Below are 5,547 nucleotides of genomic sequence, written 5' to 3'. Positions count from 1 at the left end.
GTTGTTTATTAAGTTACAATCGTTAATAACCCATGTGCTACAGTTACGGTTGTTGTTTATTAAGTTACAATCGTTAATAACCAATGTGCTACAGTTACCGTTGTTGTTTATTAAGTTATAATCTTTAATAACCAAAGTGCTAAAGTTAAGTTGTTGTTTATCAAGTTACACAAAAGCCACGTGTGATTTTCAATGGTATTTTTCTTCCCTTAAACAAAAGAAATGTTTCTTAAAATTATTGAAAGGTCTAAAACTCGAGGATTATTTACGAGGTCTATCACAACTTGAGGAATTTTTTTTTTGCTACATATTGAATTTTGTTTTAGAATTATAAACAAATATGATCCAAATTTGAAAGATGTTCCTTGAAATTTGAAAGCAATTGAAGAAACAATAATAATTGGAGGAGTTATAAGCCAATACAACGATCAACAATGAATCTCAGAACGAGTACTGAAGGAAATAATTTTATGTGAGCGGATTTGAAAGATTGCTAGTGAGGGATCTTAAAGAATTGTTATGATGAGGGTGGCCTTGCTCCGCCGTAGCTATAAAAAATTTTTCTTTTATTTAGTATTTATCAAAGCAATTTCTTTATAAACAAATAAGGAAAAATATCAAAGTATGATATGGTGAGTAGAAGTATTACATTCAGTGTTTTAGGATGTCAACTTGTGAGTACACAATATCACAAAGGCATCTGAGCCGAAACTGAATGTTGACTTGATACAACCGACGCTGATAAAACGTTTTCCCGGAACTGGATTGAACCTTTCTCATGACTACTCCATATCTCTTTAATATCTATCACAATAAAATCCAGGATAAGATAGAGTGCGAGGCATTATCAGCCTCAGAACAATAAAACATATGTGAATACTTCTGACACTAATGGAATTGTTGTTTTTGCTTCTGTCGATGTACAAGATTCACATTATTAGCAACACAAATAGGAGGAATTTTTACAGAAGAAATAAAACAAAAAATATTACTACAAAATCTAAAAAAATAGATTTTTATTAATAAATAAATAAGAGTTTTTTAAAGATATGTATGTACCTAATTGAAATGACCACTTAGTATCTCGTATCATTAATTAAAAGAAAATACAACAAAATGTTTATGAATTATCCGATTTAAGTTCAGTTGGGAACGATAAAAAAAACAACTAATAAAAGTGGAAAAAGTTTTAATTGAGATGAGCATAGAGATTGGCACAAGGATTGAACAGCTGTGAAGGTACGAAGTAATATCATGGCTGCTTCGTCATCGAAGTAACTACGCCTTTGTCAAATTCAATTTCCATCTGGAAACTATGGTAATGACAATAGATTTACATTGTTTCCAAAACTATCTTTAATAACAAGATTTACATTGTTTCCAAAACTATCTTCAATAATCAGTGTTAATATATCGTAGTAAGTTACAGCAACTTTATCCTCTGTACATTACAAAATAAATTAAAAACTATAAAAAATGGTTGAATGGATTCACGAAAATTCAGAATGAATAAAAAATTACTTTCTAATCCCAAATTGTTACTAACATTTCAAATTACTTTCACAAGCAAGCAAAGGGTCGAAAAATCCAGTTCTATTCATTTCGAAAATAGTTAACACGTCTTGTGTTATTTTAGCTATCACAAATTGAAAGAAAGCGCATTATGTCGATGGGATGCCTGAGGGAAATTAATAATAACAAAATGACAAATTAATAATATATCAGGACCTTTATAATATAATATCAGCACATTATGTCAATGAGCTACTTGTGGGAAATTAATAATAGTAATGTTGGCAGTTAATAGTACAATAACAGTAATAGTATAGTAGTAATGTTGGCAGTTAATAGTACAATAACAGGGTAGAGTCTTTATTAGAATCCTTCATTGAAAATGTACTTTCCAATGAGACAGCCCTGAATTAAGTAGGCTGAAAAAGGTAACAGAGTCGACCTCTCCACTTCACTTACAATTATTAAGACCTACCAAGATAAAATGGGGGGGGGGGAGGATACAACCATAATGCGTACTGTTGGTCATTTCATTATTAGGTTGTGTGAGAGCTCACTGTTGAGACCCGTGAAACCTACAGCAACACCTAAATGTGTGAAGGACTGCAGACGAACAAAATTTCTATTCTTAATGAATGTTTATGTTTTATTTTTATTTTAGCTAATCCAAAGATATGAAAATTAGTGTAATGTAAGACTAGATTAGTTTGCTGTAAATAAATAGATATTATCGAAATTATTTGAGATATTTGTATTATTTCAAGTACAATTTTACAAATACAATAGCATTCCCAGAAAACACTAATTAACAAAATTAGATATTAAATAATTGAATCAATCATTTGAGAAATACCTCATCTTCATGAAATAACTCATTCCTAAAGCTGATTTTGCCATGCAGACTAACTGCAAGACCCCTAAACGCTTAAATTAAAATGCAAAATATACGAAATATAGAATATAAATTATAGTAAATGAAATATAGTAATAAAAAATAGTAAACCAATAGTAGCAATGACTAATAGTAAATGAAATGTAGTAATGACTAATAATAAATAAAATATAGTAATGATAAATAGCAAATCAAATAGAGAAATGACTAATAGTATTTTTTTAAAATAATTTATATACAACTATATAAAAATATATACAAGTAAATTTGCTGCAGGTGATATAGTGACATAATACAAATATGTGGAGAATCTACCCATTGATAAAACTTTTATAACATTTCTAGAGGAGAAGATCTCGAGGCCATCTTCTTTTCAGAAGTCTAGGAGGATTATTAGGTAATGAAGGAGAAGTCAGGTTAGAAACAAATGGGAAGTTTGTCATGAAAGGATTGGTATCTGGTTCTGGCCAAGTCGGTAATATATGGGACAATGAGGTTCTGATGGATGACTTGATTTGTGACAAAGTAAAAAGCATTAAGGATTATGGACTGTAAGCATTGGAATCGGAAGGAATTTGATGGTTTAGTGGATCCCCAAAGCTCAACTCCTTATGTCCAGATAGGCCTTATAATAGTCATGTAGATCAGTCTTTTGTAATGAATTGGAAGTTTAATGGACCATTCGTCTAGTAAATGTTATAATAGTCGGAATCTTTTCAGTCTTGTACGAGGATTCCATGTCAGTCGTTTGTCCAGATGTAATCCTAATTAAATGAAATGACTAATAGTAGAGAAATATAGTAATGACAAATAGTTAATAAGATATTAAAAGAGAATCTACCGAAAGTTAACTTTTTTGGAAGGGGTGTTTCACAAATGACTGTTTAAATTGACTACATACAATTGTTAAAACCTTTATCGACTTATATTTTTAAAAAAAGACTAAATTGCAGAAAAAGAGACAAACATATCTTTCCAAAGCAAAACATCCAGATTAATAAAGAGAGAACTATGATAATTTTATAAAGAAAGAAAATAAATTATAATTCTATAATCCTAAAATGAATTACAATTATAATCCATGTCACTATATCACCTACTATCAATTCGAACCACGTTTCACCATCCCACCTCTCTTCGCTGAGGCCTGTCAGCCTACTGGAGGGACCTTGCACAGACTACACTGTGTATCTTAATAAGAAATCGCCTTGTGGTCCTCCAGGATGTCGAATGGCCGCCCGGAGTTATGTCTGCTATAGGAAAAGAAACAAAGGTCCTGGTGATCCTGAGCAGCCGTATCAGTGGATCTAAACCAATTCAGAACTGTCCTTGGGAAGGACACTGCCTAATTGGTCCCAAAGGGTCTGGTTAGAAACCTATGGGCCGCCTATCGTTGCGCCATGGAAACCGCCATGGTTTCTAACCACGTAATGTTCGTTTTTGGCAAATATATAGTGCCCCGAAAAAAAAAATTAATATATAAAATAAGATGATTATTATGAGTGAGAAGTTAAGTTATTGTATTGTGTCCTAATTAAATGTTCTTGAATGAATAAGAGTTATAAGGTCTAACATTTCGTTCATAATCTTAACTTAATAATCATTATAATGTATGAATATTTTTATTATTAAAATGAATTATTCCATGCATCCATTTGCTTTGTATAAGTAAATTAAAGGTTTAAATAATCCTATATAGCCATTATTATTATGTTCAGTTTGGTCGTATATAGCCATTATTATTATGTTCAGTTTGGTCGTATATAGCCATTATTATTATGTTCAGTTTGGTCGTATATAGTCATTATTATTATGTTCAGTTTGGTCGTATATAGCCATTATTATTATGTCGTATAGATGAATATTTTAATGTTATATTGTATTTTGGTCTGCATCTACATAATACTGTCCTCTCTGAGCCTAGTAGGAATTCTCGTCGTGACATTGGACAATGTATCATCTTTAAATTCAAATATTACCAAAAGGTATTTTAACATAAGGAAACAAATATTCAAATAATGTCAAAATTATTATAATAATGGCTATATACGACCAAACTGAACATAATAATAATGGCTATATACGACCAAACTGAACATAATAACAATGGCTATATATATACGGCCAAACTGGCTATATACGACCAAACTGAACATAATAACAATGCCTATATACGACCAAACTGAGCATAATAACAATGACTATATACGACCAAACTGAACATAATAACAATGGCTATATACGACCAAACTGAACATAATAATAATGGCTATATACGACCAAACTGAACATAATAACAATGACTATATACGACCAAACTGAACATAATAATAATGGCTAAGGAGCTTGTAATGTTTCTTTTGAACTTGAAATCATCTTCAAAAGTTAAATTAATTACAGAACTAATAGATGGCAGAACTTTTGGTAAAGAGACTTCACAACTCTCTATACTCAATGTATTATTAAAATGGGCTCTGTTCATTTTTCTAGCAGTGGAAACATAACTTTTTAATTTATTCTTCCTACAGACAAGTTCGATTGCCCTAATAATAAATATTATTGCCATGCTTAAATAAATTTAAAACTTAAGGGAAAAAGTTATCTAAATATGAAACAGTAGAATATAAGAAAATTTAAAATACTTACGGATGAAAACCAAAAAGCTATGTAAAGTTATCTAAATACGACATCGTAGATAATAAAAAAAATTAGAATACTTAGGAATGAAAACAAAAAAAGTATCGAACTGAACTAATACTGGTCTGCTACGTGTAAGAAAGAAAGCGAATGTAAAAGTCGCAATATTTGGCAATAACTATTATCTCTCCACGTCTCTCTGATGCGTGTGTCAGGATACCTTGCATGTCACTAACATTACCATTTAAATAACCCCTATTAGATTACAAATAAAGAGGAAAATAGGATATATATAATTTACTTACTAATGGATAACAAGAGTAAAAACAAATACAACATTTACATACGGAATATTATTGTTAGATGCCAACATAAAGCCTCAAAATGGGCCTCTAGAGTAAACCAGTAGGGGTCGCTAACCTAGTGTAATGTAAATATAGCTAAGTTCTCGTTACATCTAATCCTCTTTTATCAGTAGAGGAACCATAATACTTTCGGTCAATATA

The 5,547-nt window shown here is 30.7% G+C and overlaps 1 protein-coding gene and 1 non-coding gene across 3 annotated transcripts in view; one reads left to right on the top strand and one right to left on the bottom strand.

Annotated features, from left to right (window-relative positions):
• Window positions 1-5,547, top strand: part of LOC106686612 (uncharacterized) — a 28,381-nt gene that overhangs the window by 5,704 nt on the left and 17,130 nt on the right. Inside the window, exon 3 of one of the 2 annotated variants that reach the window (XR_010844817.1) lies at window positions 327-981. The exons of the other annotated variant lie outside the window; for it this stretch is intronic. This is a non-coding gene — a transcript (uncharacterized protein). Of the gene's footprint in view, window positions 1-326; window positions 982-5,547 lie in introns of those variants that run through there. 2 annotated transcript variants of the gene reach the window in all.
• The window catches only part of LOC106686611 (ATP-binding cassette sub-family G member 4), a gene marked incomplete in the record, with an annotated part of 83,336 nt that overhangs the window by 71,800 nt on the left and 5,989 nt on the right, over window positions 1-5,547 (bottom strand).

Source organism: Halyomorpha halys, unplaced genomic scaffold (genome assembly GCF_000696795.3).
Source record: "Halyomorpha halys isolate HHAL.00 unplaced genomic scaffold, Hhal_1.1 Scaffold848.1, whole genome shotgun sequence".
NCBI classification, from domain to species: domain Eukaryota; kingdom Metazoa; phylum Arthropoda; class Insecta; order Hemiptera; family Pentatomidae; genus Halyomorpha; species Halyomorpha halys.
This window is presented reverse-complemented; position numbering and strand designations above follow the sequence as displayed.